The 15,790-nt window shown below is 42.9% G+C and overlaps 1 protein-coding gene across 3 annotated transcripts in view; it reads left to right on the forward strand.

The window, feature by feature from the left end:
* NBEAL1 (neurobeachin like 1) overlaps positions 1-15,790 on the forward strand; it is a 2,018,929-nt gene that overhangs the window by 746,768 nt on the left and 1,256,371 nt on the right. The window lies entirely within an intron of this gene.

The following is a 15,790-nucleotide window of genomic DNA, read 5'->3' on the forward strand; positions in this document are numbered from 1 at the left end:
AAGAGGGAAGATTTCGGCTGCAGCAGGGAAGGGCAAAGGAAAAAACGCCATACCTGCACAGCCTCCGGGGCCGTTGGGGGAATTCAGTTCCGGCTCCGGCTCCAGGGGCGCAGTACTATTTGAGGAGTCCTCCATCTTGCGACACCACCCAAGCCGCACTCAAAGTGTATCAGTGGATCAGCGAGTACTTGAAGGAAATGTCCGTTTGAGTTCAGGCAGACGCCGTGATGGCGATGATGTCCACACGATCCCTCCACGGCTCGCCACGGTCTGCACACACTCAGCAGCACACTCCGCGCCTGCTCCGTGGCTGGAGTGAGTATTTGTAGAGGCACAGGAAGTTCCAGCAAGCAGGCGATGAAGGCAGTAGAAAGACTCTGGGTCTGCCAAAGTCTGCACATACTCAGCAGCACATGCGGCCTCAATCTCTTTGGCTTCAGGTAATGCTGGATTCCCGCTGAGCTCAACAGTCAAAAGAGGAAGGACACAGCCCTTTCGCTTGTGGTGGCAAATATAAAAAGACGAGGAACCTTGAATGGCAGAGATAGAATCCTACGCAGAGGGAAGACTTCCTGGTGGGGGTCAGGGGGCAAAGCCATGCTAGACCACAGAGCCAGTGGTAGCGTGCAGAGTGATCTGATCACAAGGGATACTCAGGAAGGCTGGCGTCCTGAGAGGCAAGGAAGCCGAGAACAAGACTGGGATGATAGGACGACTGTCTCGCCTGATGGCGCAACCACACCAAAGCCGCGGTGGTCCTGAGGCCTGTTAACCGATGCTGAGACCAGACCGCATCAGAGAAATCGAATCACCAACCTCTGCCGAGCCGGGCAGGGAAAGTGAAGCGAATGCTCCCGAGAAGGTAACGACTGGTAGATGGGCAAACGGTTGTGTCCCCAAAGGCCGAAGAAGCCATGAGGGTTATAGGAGCCTGAAAAAACAGAATGTTGGATATGGCCCGACGCCCACGAGAGACTCTGATAAAGTAAACGCACCAGAGAGCCAGAGGTCTTTGGGGAGCCCTAGAAATAAAAATAGTGATCAAGACTGGGAACAGAGGGAACCTGGTGGGCTCTATTGCTCAAACTCAAAACAATATCAAAGACAAGGTCAAAGGTGGTGGAACTACACTAAGAAAATCTGTTTTCCCTCTAAAGAACGGAAAGTATGAATGTGTGTGAAGACTAAAGACTTGTCATTCAGATCCTGAAAAGAGGATGAAGAACTTTATTGTGAAAAGTTGAAGAACCTTGAACATTTGATGAACATTTGTTGTTAAATTTCTATAATGTGGTTGAGCCAGATAGAAAGTAGGTTTTGGACTGAGGCAAATCTTTTGGGGGACATTTGACGAGCACCATTAGTTTAGTTTATTAGGTAACCCTCATAGCAATAGGGTTAGCTGGGCATTTGTCTTATTATTTTGAAACAAATATCTCAGAACATGCTAAATCCTAGTCCGACTCCTTCTTCTGGTTCGCCACAGGGGCCACAGAAGCATTCAGCAGGTATGCTAACCAGCCTGTTGGGGAAGTGGTGCCTTTTTTGGCTACTTTTACCATTGGGTGTGATGGTTCAGAAGTTCTGGTCACCGTCAACTTCCTCACGGTTCCGAAGACCACCGGCCTGGAGTTGGCTGTAGATGAAGGACCTTATCTTTGGTTCTCACGACGTTGGAAGTCCACCACATAGAAGCAAGCGTTGTGACAAGCAAAGGGTCTGCAGGCACGAAACCAAGGACAACAGGACTCAGGCTCTAGAAAAGTTCCTCTTCTTGGCAGAGAGCAGCAGCAGCGCTTTAAGGTCCAAGTCCCAAAATGAGGGTGCACTACAAGATTTGCAGACCATGATATGTTCAAAACACATGCAAATGAGGAAGACCCCATTCTGGATGATGTATTCCAGGTACAAGCCCGCGTCTCTCCTATGCTCCTGGAGGCCAATCGCAGTGATGCACTACTTAAAATTGTTTAGGCCCGCCAGGGAGGCAGTATGGAAGGTATTCCCTGTTAAGAAAGAGCACAGCTTCACCTTTTGGTAGTTGGCTTGGGCAATGGATCTCCCTGCAACAGCGTACTGTGGCTCTGCAGCATTTTGTGCTTCAGGTTCTTTGCTTCGGTGGTCAACTAGCAGAATGGCACCAAATGCTCTTCTTATATGCACAGATCTTGGATATGAAGACCCAGCTCATTTATCAGGGGGGCCTGCAACATTCATGAGTTGTGCCCAATCTTAGACAGCCAGTCAACTATAGTGGTAACATAGCTCCCACGTGGCAATAAAAGAGGTGCACTGGAATGCAAATAGAAACTGTAAAAAGATGGTACTAGTGCTACTAGCCTTTCTGTGCTAAACTGAATGAGAAATATGTTCCACAGAGTAAGATGAAAGCGGAAACAAGGTTCCCCTGCGCTACTGTTCATAAGGGAGCAAGTAGTGCACTACCTTAGACATCTGTGTAGGACTGGGTCCCCTTGCACTGTTAGCCTTAAGTACTAACCAATGCCCCCAAAGCATGTTAAGCAACTGAGTAAGATGGAAAATACCTTGTGCACAAAAATAGTCCAGGATCACACATTCTGTCAGCAGATATGCTGGGATCGCATTGAAAGAGATGGAAAAGCTGCAAAAATGAAAATCATTCCTAAGACTCCCCTTCCCTCAAACTGAGGACAGGTGGATCTAATTCTCTCCTTTTTTAATTTCTTTTTCCCCGTCGGCTATACTTTCCTGGCAGGAAAATAAGGAACGGTTTGGTTCCTAGCCTTTGCTCTATGGTGCAGTCAAAGCACTGAAGGCAAATGGACTACCTGAGCAGTTTAGGATTCTCCCCTTCATATTAACCAGCCCTTTCAAGGTCATGTGGTCAGTTTGGATTTTAAAGGCAGATCCTTGCAAGTAGAGTATAAACCTACTCAATGACCACATTATGGCAAACCCTTCTTTTTTCTATAGTTGACTTTCCCATTTCTCTGTCCTTGAGCTGTCTACTGATGAAACACACCGGGTGTTGTCTACCCTTCTCATCCAACTGAGACAAGACAGCACCTATTCCTGCATCTGAAGAGTGTGTCTGGTCTGTGGCTGCTCTCTTGTGGTCAGTAGCACTGAGAACAGGGTCTTGGCAAAGGGTATCCCTTAATCCCTGCAACTGAAAGCTCTGTAGTTGACACATTATCTTAGATTCTGCTTTTGTTACCATAACCACTTGACTGGACTGTGGACTATTGGAGGGTTCTATTACCCCTAGATCCAACAGGTTGTTCACCTCAGGCTTGATGTGGTCTCTTACTTTGTCTGACATCCTGTAGCCCTTGCTTCTGAAATGAACTCGATCTCCAATTTGACTGTCATGTTGACTCCAGGATGCCATTCCTGGGCAGAGTGAAAATGGAAAATAAATGCATAAGCAAAGTTCTGCCCTCCCTTTGTTGCTTCATTGTCACTTGAGCCATCTGTGGGTGTACTCTGGAGTAGATCTGGTAGTGGTTCAATTTCCTCTACCTCTGTCAGAAACCAAATATAGTGTTCCCATGTCAACCCTAGAGTTGCTAGTCTTCAACCTATTTATGTGGAAGACACTTGGAGCCCCTTTAGGATTGTCCAAGCCAATTAAATAGTTAATCTCATCAAGCTTGGAAAAAGTCCTGTGAGATCGAGTCCATTTTTCCTCTTATGCTCTAGGCCTTGTAAGCTCCACGACCAGTACTTATTGGCTAGAAGTGAAGTCAGATGGAGAGGCTGTTTGACCAGAACTTGACCTGCTTTCAGATTGCTTTTTGCCTAACCCATCACAAGTGCTTTTCTTTTCCTAAGGCCTAGCACATACTCCACTGCATGTAAGGCAGTAAAGGTGAGGGAGGATTCCTATACTTCTTTTTCCAGGGCCAAAGGCCCTCTGACAGGATGGCAAAGAGAAGCTCAGAAGGGCTAAAGCTTACACCCACCTGTCGAACTTTCCTATAGGCAAACTGTTATGTCCTACATTTCTCTCCCTCAGCATACATGCTTATGACATCACGGACGTCTCTTCTGCTGGTGGATGAGAGTGCTATATGAACAGTTGAGAGAGAGACCTGGCTGAAGCAAGGATGGATGACCGGTGACTGCCTATTTGGATCTACTACTGTAACATACTTGATAATATGTCATCATACAAATTTGATGTTCTTAATGAACAGCCCTACATGAAGATGGGGCTATGTTTCACCACTGCGTGCAATTATCAAACAGAATGTATGGCAAGAGATTCCACCTTGTCCTCAAGGGCTCTTCCAAAGCACTGACATGTTCCTTAAGGTTCTGACCAATCATTCAACTAAACCATTGTTTTTTGGATAGTATTACAAGTCCAGTACTTTGGCCTGGTCAGGTGGTATGGGGACCCTTCTCAAACACAGGTAGGAGGCCTATGAGGGGGCAATCCAGAGCCAGTCCTTCTCCTGAGGAGAACTGGGCTGTTGAGAGGGTCCCAGTTTCTATCCCCCTTTGCTTGTGCCAGTATGCTGTTATGCAGTACCCATTGTCTCACAGCATGCCTCATGTACAAAATGCTCGCCAAACTTTTTGTTTCTTGTAGAACCAACAAACCTGATATGAGCCTAACCACACAACACCAAAGAGACAGAAGCCCGCCAGTGCCCAATGCGGTCCACAACCGGCCATTACCTCATTATCTCCATCTAAATTCTGCCAAGACTGAAGTTCCTCTCTTTCCTGCCTCTACTATTCGTCTGCTTCTACTATTCCTCCACCTCTGTCTCGTCCTTCCATATCTTTCCCCCTTCTTCCCTCCCTATCTCCTCCTGTGCTAGGAACCTAGGGGTTATTCCTGATTCTTCCTTCGCTTTTGCCTCCCAAATCTTCGCTGTTGTCCGCTCCCCTCGCTTTCATCTCTATAACATCTGTAAGGCTAGACCTTTTCTTTCTTTTACTGCAACAATAATTCTTGTCTCCTCCTTGACCTTCTCTCGCTTATTCTACTGTTGATCTCTCCTTCTTGGCATTCCTGCTACCCATCTTGCTCCCCTACATTCTATCTTTAACTCTTCTATTCTCCTCCTCTTCTCGCTATCTTCTCGTGATTCCATCTCCTCTACTCTTGTATCCCTCCAATGGCTTCCTTTTGAATCACGTTTTCTTTTCAATTTTCTCTGCATGGTTTTTAAAATGCCCTCCCTATCTTTTCTCCCTCATTTCTCTTTATGTCCCCTCATGTTCCCTTCATTCCCAAACCCTTTTCCTTTGTACGACAATAGCAATCAGAAAAGGACTATTCTTTGGGCAAATCCAAACACAATCTTTTGTTATAATACTTTGTTTTTGGTTGTCTGCATCAGGTTTTTACTAGTATCTTGATTGCCAGGGATAGAAAGTAAAGGTTCCAAATGTGACTATACTCCCGGTTGCGCACGTGGGAATAAAGGGGCATGGCTTAGCCTGCTCTTTAACAACTTAGCTGATTTTGCCACACCAAAGTGGGAAAGGTTGGGCTGGATTGGACAGGGGATGGAAACCAATGGCAGAAGGAGGGAAAGCATAGAAATAGGAGAAGGAATCGAGAAGGCGTTGGTTGTTCAGGAAGTTCATAGGACGTGGAGACCAAGAGACAAGCAGGTGAAAGAAAGGAGTAGCTGAGTGCAGAGGTGATTTCTGGAGAAGGCGGGGTATTGGTTAATGAGTGCATGCAGTGTTGCAGTATGAATGTGTGTGATAGTGTGGCGGGTGCGTTTAGGTGAGATAATGCAAGGAGTGACTTTGAAGTGTATGTGAATGTTAAAGGAGAGTTTCTGACTAAGGGGCGGATTGGAGTAGTAATGTGTAGCAGGCAGCAATAGCATTAAGGAGGGAGTAGTAGTGTGGAGGAGGGAAAAGTAGCAAGATGGAGGGGGGAGTAATATCAAAGGGTGGAGGCCAATCCTAAAAGGCATGTGAAACACCGGAGAGAGAAGAGGTGGGAGGACTGGGAGAGAGAGTACAGAGAGAGGTAAGGGAACAAAAAGACTGAGTGTGAAAGGAGAAGTCCAGATCAAGCAAAGTATCTGCAAGGCACAATCCATATGGATTTAAAACACTAACCAATTAGTAGGGTTGGGAAATCTAGAAAGTCCCAGAGGGATTACAGTTAGATAAGACCACTCACCTTTGGGTATTTATCCAGTTAGTGTACTGAGGGTGAAACAAAGTGCCATCTACTAACCTGGAGTCAGGGATGCAAGAGTTAGGGAGGAGGGGCTTTTAGAGACGCAAGAGAGGAACGGCAATAGGACCTATTACAAAATCAAAAACTCTTGAACAGCCTCAGGCTTGAAGTAATTCTCGTGACATTAGGTACACGGCATTCCTTCGTCATGGCCTCTGTATAGATGGGCATAAGGTTGACCACCATATCAAGACACACGTTCCTTTGGCAATCCTGGTAAGGTAATGCTACCCAGGAGGGCTTTTGCAACTGACCTCACAGTACAGGTTTCAAAGGAATTTCCTTGAGATACCTAGTGGCATGGCCAATTCCCACTAGTACAAATATGTTTCCTGCTGCAGTAGTAAGGTCAATGGTATCAACACTGTCAATCCTTACCTTCTCAAAAGGAACCCACAATGGATTTTTGCACCACATTTGCCAGACATTTTGCAGCACAACTTATAAAGTGTCCTTATTGTTGAACACACATCGTCTTGGGCCAGTAGAAATAAAGAGACAACCTTTCTGTTGTTTCATCAGGTGTCGTGCTAGAGACCCCTCATGGGCTTACTGCAGTAGAAAGGGCTTAATTATTTTGGTCACCTCGAACTCCTGTGGTCTCCAATAGTACATTCGTATGGGCTTACCATGCAGGAGTCCATATTCCCAGTAAATCATGTTTCCCCGGGTTGCCCCTATGTAATTGGTTTGCGTTCGTATGTAAAGCTATGGGGTGAATTGAAGAGTACATATACATTTTGTTCCAGCAGTAAAGGGAAGTTGGGGGTCATCCAATTGCGGATTTACCTATTTGGAGTAATGTCAGTTTGAATGTGAGGTGTACACATCTGGATAATGACTCACATAATGTACAGATGATTCTTCTAGAAATGAAGCTCAGAGGCCGCCCTTAAATTCCTAATGTTTATTGTAGACTGGATGGTACTGAGGGCATGCAGATGCTCCAATCAGCAGAAACTTTATTGGGTACTTGAGAGCGTAAATTGGCAGGCAGGCAAACAGACTAATTAAAACCATTGTGGGCGACTTCAATTTACAGTTTGAATCCAGAAAATCCTTAACAGTCTCTTAGAGGAAAACAATCTTTCATGGGGTGTCCCCAAGCCTATGTTAAGGCCACCCAAAAGATAACATAGGTTTGACCTCTGATAGCACAACTATGATTTAATGCTGGTTTATGAGCCTGCAATAGTAGGTGAAATGGAGATGGCTCAGCAGCCTCTACCTTTTCCTCTGGGAATGAGAGAAGTTATATAGCCTGTTAACTTCTCTTAGTTGACTGGTCATGCATTAAGGATTTTGAAATAAACACAAGACCAGAAAGTGACCATTACCACATGAAAACTACACTAGATAGGGATTCAATATGGGAGAATATTCCATCAGGACATTTTGCAGTGGTAGGAGTAGTGATAGGAAACAAAAATGGGCTTTATTAGATTTGGACCTGTTAGTACCATAGATTGATGTAAAAAGCCTCCTGTGGCTTAAATCTGTTCTGGATAGCACACATACAAAACCCAAAAATGGCAAAAAAACATTTTTGAGACAGTCGTTGAATTCATTCAGCCCCCTATCACAAAACTTAGGAGCATAGAAAAGCACAGGTTTATAAGGAAAGAGCCATGGTTTGACTTTGAATGTACGATAACTAAAGGAAAACTGCTTAGTAGGCTAAAAACAATTCTGAAGGATGTGTGAGGGATTAAGTGAGGGTGGTGAGGAAGATATATATAGGGATGAGAACATTGTAGTTTGTTGGCCTCTGTCTTGGAATGTACCTCTAGAAGCTAGCACCACCAGGCTGGAATTGTATAAGCATTTCAAGGATTTATATAGTGAAGATAGGATCTGCTTCACCAAATAAGAAAGCTGGCTTTTACTATTGACGATGGCGAAATTGAGGAAGTGAGCTTCTTTGTTTATCTTAGTATCTGAATTTTTAGCCAGTACAATTGTAGTAGACACATTGAAAAAAAGGTTACTATGCCTGAAGCGATGTAGTTTGGTAGTTCTTAGGTTAGTTAAAAATGTGGGGAGAACACTCATTGCGACTCGGCGCTCATGTTATAGGCTGTCTTGGCATCAATTTATTGTGCTGAGCTTTGGGGTTACTGTACCAACATTTCTCATTTAGAATCAGATGTTATGGGTGACTGCTTTAAACAACTTTCATGTATTTGTGCCAAGTACGGGTTTTACCCCAATTTATCAAAATATAAAGAATCACTGATCGGAACTGTGAGATAGGAAGGAGCTATATCGCTTCCCTGGTTCAGAAAAATAATAAGGGAAGCCTGATGAGTGTCTATGGCCCTCCAGGCAATTCTATAGTAAGGTAAAGGGAAAATGGGCCAACTAGACTAGAGATGACAGCTGACTATTATTTAGATCATAGTTGCATTCAATTTATTGTACAAATACAAACCAAATCATACAAATAATTTTGTTTTGATATATATATATATATATATATAGCAGTTATGTTCATATAAAATTCAGCTCAATATACCAAACACATCCCTCCATACACTACTCATTCATAACTTCTTCATGCATTCATCATATTCACAAAGGATAGAAACAAAAAGTTATATATTGTTCATATCACGGTTGCAGGTCCAACAAATATAAATTTCACACTGTTATTTTACGATGTGACCCTCTGTCTGTATACAGGGGTTAGAAAACTATTCTCAACATGTTTCGTTGCGTTCTCTCAGCAAGGGTGGGAGGTCCCCTTGTGCAATAATTTTGTAAAAAACCTTCTTCAGGACAGGAGAGCAATTCCCAATTCCGCGTTGCCTCTTCGTAACAAAGAACAGTAGGGGGTGTGTGGCAAGAGAGCCTTGATTCTGAAAGAGTGAAAAAAATGAGATATATAAAAGTTTGTCTCAATGTCTCATCTCTGTTTATTCACAACCCTTTATTGAGTAAGGGATACAGCTATCTAATTAGACTGTATTATACCAGCTCACCTCCTCTGGATTTTTCAGGGGCTGGGGAAACGGTAAAGTGGAGTGGGTCCTGCAATGCGTGCTCCCATTTGTAGCGCTTCATGTCGTGTTGGAAGTCCTATAGTATAAAAGGACATGTATACTAAAAAGTGTCTAAAAATGGAATCAGCAAGACTACAATTATTGCAATTAGTGTGTTAGTACTCACTGTTGTTTAAAATGTCCTTATGGCCCAAAGAAAGCAGCCTTTTATATACTACCAAAGGTACACAAGAGCCTGGATAACCCACCAGGTAGACCAATTGTGTCAGCAATAGATTCTCTACTGGAACCCCTATGCATCTACAGTGAGTTTTTTCTCAAACCATTTGTCCTGGCTATGCCCTCTTACATTAAAGACACCACGGACATGATTAAAATCCTCCAAGGTGTCACCATAGAAGCAGGAGACCTCCTAGTGACCATGGACGTGGAGGCGTTGTACACGTCGATCCCTCAAATGGCATGTCTGGAAGCACTGGCAGAAGTATTAGATACACGCAACAGACCACACAAACCACCGACAGGATTTATCCTAGAATGTTCTAGGCTTGCCATGACAGAAAACTTCTTCCTTTTCAAAAATCAAATCTACAAACAACAGAAAGGGGTGAGCATGGGGGCAACCTTTGCCCCCATGTAGCCAACCTGTATATGGCAAAGTTCGAATCAAGACATATTGTGGAAATCCTACAAGATCAGACATATGGACGACTTAAGATGTGGCGCTGTTACATCGACGACATGTTAATTATTTGGCAAGGTAACAACACATCCTTACTTACCTTTCACAAGCGGCTCAATACGTGTGACCTCAACATTAAATTCACTATTGAATGGAGCAGAGATCAGGTACGTTTTTTGGATCTCATGATTAAAAAACAAGGGAACAATCTAGCCACCTCATTATACCGAAAAACCACCCTTGCCGAGAGCACTCAACCGTAACATGTTGACAAAAGTTTTCTAACCCCTGTATACAGACAGAGGGTCACATCGTAAAATAACAGAGTGTGAAATTGATATTTGTTTGACCTGGAACCGTGATATGAACAATATATCGCTTCCCTAGTTCAGATACATTAGAAATCTCAAAAAAATGGTAGACATCAATCTGCTTCTAGATATGTACGGGGCGAGGACACCTCCATTTATAACAAATACGTTTTATTGGATAAAGCTTCTTCGGACATGGCATCTACCTCCTACCATACTGGCCAAAATGTATCCTAGGGTGGCAGACATATGTTGGCAGACATATGTTGGAGGGTGTGTGGAGAAAGAGGCACATACTGCCACATCTGGTGGAAATGTGCAGTCATCCAGAGATATTGGACAGAAGTCCTCTCCCTCCTGGATCAAAGAATTAGACGGGTTCATTGACGATTCCACCCACTACTGATTTCTTTTTTGTTTTTGGGGATCCAATCTGAGGGGGATACCCATACTAAGCTCCCACAGTTGGTCCACCACATATTATTGACTGCTTTTGCATGTTTGGCTCAAAATTGGAAAAGAAGCACACAACGCTCAAAACAGGAATGGGTTAGAAAAGTGGAGGAGCTTTATCATATGGAAAAATGAACAAGTAATATTAAACTGGTAGAAATATTGCAATGGAATGGAATCCCATCTGCATTGCTATTTTATTCTTTTACTATTTTGACCAATCCATTAGTTTAAAAACATTTTCTCCCAGTTTTGAATCGCCCACAGCCTGCCTGCAAAGCACTTCTTTGAACTATAACTCCCACGAGTTGTGCAGTTCTAGTTGCTATTTCTTAATTTTCTGGTGCGTCAGTGCCGGCTAGCCAGTCTCTGCCGTCCACACCTGCTCATTACAACATTAAAGACAAGGCGAGTACCCTGTAAAAAAAAGTAATTCCTGGTTTTCACCTGAGCTACAGAGGCTCAAAGAACATAAAAGAAAAACGTTTATAGTTGGAAACACGGGAACTGACACAGACAAGGAAGCATATAGTATTGCAGCAAAAGGTTACAAATCGGCCGTTATAAAGGCTAACAAAATACATGTATGAAACACGGATAGTCGATGCTCAGCATGTATCTCAAGAACCTTTTAAGATTCTCAAGGAGCTGGAAGACCCTTGTGTCAACAAACATGAAGGCCCACCAAAGGACACTGCCTTGTGCACATCGAATCAGGAAGCCATGCTTGATAAACCTGACAAGATTAAACAAAATATATGTCTCCAAATGAATGGGATGGCCCTGGAAGACAAACAAGAAGGTAGCACACGGAAGATAAATGACAATAAGCAGACCGAGACAGATAACCTTTTCAGTTTCAGAGGTCGAACTGTCTACCGTTATTAGTAATCTCAAACCTACAAATTGTAAGGGAGTCATATGCCCAGCCATTACTGTTAAAGCACGCACAACCTCTCTGATAGGCATTCTTACTATGTTTGTAAATGCATCATTTAAGGAAAATCAAGTCCCAGATGAACTAAACGGCGCCTGGATTTCACCACTACTCAAGAAAACGAGACTTGACCCCCCCATACCAACTAATTACAGACCAATTACCAACACTCCTTTTTTGCTAGAAACTTTGGACACAGTAGCATATGAGCTAATTCTTGAACACTTGACCAATCACAACATCCTTAATAAATGGCAATCAGGCTTTAGACCAGGTTATGGAACTGAAACCACTCTACTGGATCCCAAGTCCAGCATGCTAAAAAATATAGATAATGGACAAACTGTATAGCTTATGCTGCTGGATTTGTCTGCTGCGTTTGAATTTATGGAACACACACCTTTGATTAACAGACTCAAGGAAGTGGCAAACTTTAGTGACAATGCAGTGGCATGGGTGAAATCTTTACTCGCAAGTAAATCAATCAGGGTCTGCAGGAGTACAGCAGAAGCTAGCTCAGCACATTTATAATATGGTGTCCAGCAGGGGGCTTGCCTCTCGCCATTCTTATACAATATTTTTACTGTTCCCCTATTCCAGTTATTTGAAGATAGGGGGATACGCTTTGCGATCTATGCAGATGACATCCAGTTCGTTATTCCCCTATCGGAAGACATAACAAGGATATGTGTGTTATTAATGATGTTATGTGGATTGATCCAAGCCTGGATGCTGGAAAGTGGGCTTGCCCTAAATAATGACAAAACTGAATTGATGGTAATATGCACAAGTATTGGAGTACAAAAACTAGGACCAGAATATTCTCACTTTCAGGTGGCATGTTGCAGAATCGGCAGCAAACAAAACGTTAACACTCTGGGGTTTTATCGTGACCAAACCGTAACATGAGAGCTCAAGTTAGTAGTCTTTTGTCAACGTCAGCTTACTATTTTGACTATTATCCCAGATCTGCCCTTATCTCACAGAAGAAAGCTGTGAGTCAGTGGATAGAACTATTGTTAGTTATGAGATCGGCTACTGCAGTAGTCTCTTGGTTAGCGTGGAAAAAGGTGACTGTGCTAGACTCCAGGTAAATCGGAACAGTGCCGTTAGGGCAATAGTAGGACTGAGAAAATACGAACACAAATCAGAGGCAAGAAACAAATTACACTGGATCCCTATCGATGGCAGGATTGAATACCACCTGCTGATAATAAATGTTGGGAAGTGGGGGCAATCATTTCAGGCCCCCAAGCTGTTTCAGATGCGGCAATGGTCCAAGACGGTGTGGTAGATGCTTGGGGAGAGTATAGGGTGGAGGAGGGCGTTGATATGAGTTGAATTTGGGGATGGGGTACAGCAAGAGTGGATGTTGATTGCATTAGACACAGAACGCCATTTTGGAAAGTAACAGCCATCTTTAAATCGAGGCCTGGTGCCCTGCTGCAGTCAGGACAGTAAATCCGGGCATAAAGCATAGAGATAAGTGTGTGAATGCGGGGGCAGGGTGCAGCTGGGGTGAGAGTGGGACAGGCTAGGCTCACACAGGTCCATACACCTCATTTCGTCAGCACATGTAACCTAGAAGGAATGCGCCCTGCAAGGCCATGAGGGGGTCGAGAGCTCCCTGTCAACAGTTATCCCACGAGAAGGAGGGCACGAGCCTCTGACCCAATGCAGCCTGAACTCTAAGTTATACTGTTTGAAGTCCCTAACAGTACAAAGTCACAGCCAGCCCAAGACCCCAGACCATAAAACTGTTTTACCACCCATTTGTTATAAAGATCACAGTAGAATGTCCCAGGCCCCTGTGCTATAAGGTGCAAGGGAGGGAAAGTAACACATGTAAAGGCAAGGGTGGGAAGACTTGGAATCGCGCTGACACGTCTGGTATCGAGCTGTGGTTTGATGAGGTAAGACGATCTCGAATGTAGCCAATGCACCCAAGTCTGCAGTATCAGGTGCATATTAGGCTACTGATAGGGCAGGCAGTGAATTCCACTCTTAATTGGTAATTATAAAGCCCGGCACCTGATGACGCCGCAAGAAGAGCCCCACGTGGAAGAAGATGGACAAGAGAAGCTGGGACCAATGATCTGGCATTCCATATGGAGTAGACCGCCCATGTATAGGGTCGCACCAACCAGCTCTGTGGATTTGTACCCTATGTGATGTACGTCATTGTGACATCCTTTCTGCCCTTCTAAGCTGCTGTTCATGTTGGTTCCATTAGAGTGCTCTGTGGCAGCTGAGTTCTTTGCTATTGCAAACCTGACTTTTAATGACAATAAACCTTGTTCTCCTTGCAAGAAGTGTGCTGGGCTTTTTTCCCTAGTGGGTTGTATTTTCTTTGATGTGAGCTTTGAGGGGCTTCTCTACATAACTCATAAATGTCTGGATGGATCCCACCCACAGTACCTTGCTGAAACCATAAAAAGGAAACCCCGGCTGAAGTCTCAGATCGAACAATACCAATTGCTTGTGGTGTCTAGATCTAAGTTGATCCAGGTCAGTAAAAGCGCCTTCTTTGCAGCAGCACCATTAGGCTGGAATGCTATCCCTCCTGACTTGAGAGATACTCAATTAATTCAAAAAGAAACTCCAAACTTTTTTATTTTGATCATTAATGTGTTTCTCGTAAATGGCAGTCTATAGTGGTCCCTGATGTATTTCTGTCTAGATGTCTGTTTGTTCTTTTAACATCAGATTGCACCCGTATGCCTCCAGGCCTTTGGTGCAGAGCACAAATATAAAAATGTAAATGTGTGAAGTATGGGATAGATGGGATGGGCCCAGGAGGAATCGCATAATTAAATTGACTGTCTTTTTGAGGGGTGATAAAGAAAAGACCCAAAAGTTACAGAGACAGTCTAACAGAGACAATGTAATAGATTCAATAGATAGAGACCCTCCAAGGTTTTGGTAGAAAAGTAACTCAAGCTTAATGTATAAAGTATCTTTATGCTGGTATGAAAAGGGGAAGTTATTATGCTTTTTGCAAGGATGTGTTGAGAAAAGAAAATGGACGAACAAGATGTATAGAATGTGTAACATGTTCTTACTTTCAGATGATGGTTTCTTTTATAAACAAAATAATAAAAATCAATATTGGAAAAAAATGCTAGATATTCTCAATCTATGGGACACACCTGACACACCTGACAGGTTGGATCGCCTAACCCTACGGCTCATAAAAACGCTTCTCTTCGAACGATGACTAAAAAATCTCTGGAAGAATGTTGTGTTGAGCTCATTAGGTCACAACTATATATTGGTCAAGGAATAGGATAAGGAATAGGATAAGTTATAGGATAAGTTATAAAAGATTACCTTGATTCTGTTGAGCCTTTGTATGCCTATAGCCTTTATACCAAGATAAGGCCATGCATTTTATCCGGGGCCACAGTTTTGAAAACATGGATTCTAGTGAATTGGACATTACATCCTCATTGTAAAGAACTGAATTCAATTCAATTTTCTATTCAGCTGCTCTTTACATGGTGACATAACTTAACGGGCCAAGTGAACAACTTATAAGACATCTGGTATGAGACATTGAAAAAAACTGTGTAAAATGACTTTATATCTGGCTACGATTTATGAGGTAGTTCTTTTTCTACATAGAGCTTGGCTTTACAGGGTGAAATTTGCAATAGATCATGTGTTTTATGCTTAAATGAAGGCATCTTTATTTGTTAACAAATTGATTTTATGATTTCTATGTATTTTCTAGTTTGAAAGACAATTATCAAATATAAAATATTGATAGAAACTTAGATTTTAAAAAATAAATGTTTCTTTAGACGTGCATGCATAACTTTATTTCCTTTTTTGATAATGGCACTTTTTTGCCATTTCATTTCTACATTCAGTGCCATCTGCATTTTTTTACTGAAAATTCTTATGCACTCGGTCTCTTGCACTGTATTTGCATGTTTAGCATTCTCATTTCCCATATTTTCTTAATTGTACTTTGATAATTGTAAATTGCTGTTTATTTTCATTATTACACTAACACTTTTGACTTTATCCGTTGGCGATTTGGGAAAGGTGTGCACTAGTTTGATGAATTATAGATACGTTCTTACAATTGTTGTGTTGATTGGGCCATTCTGGATTCTTTTTTACTGTTATTTCTCTTTGTAAAATATTGCTATGTTTTGTGCTTTTATGGCTCATGCTGGAATAAAGCTGATTGGATTG

Source organism: Ambystoma mexicanum, chromosome 9 (genome assembly GCF_040938575.1).
Source record: "Ambystoma mexicanum isolate Mex_15411 chromosome 9, UKY_AmexF1_1, whole genome shotgun sequence".
NCBI classification, from domain to species: domain Eukaryota; kingdom Metazoa; phylum Chordata; class Amphibia; order Caudata; family Ambystomatidae; genus Ambystoma; species Ambystoma mexicanum.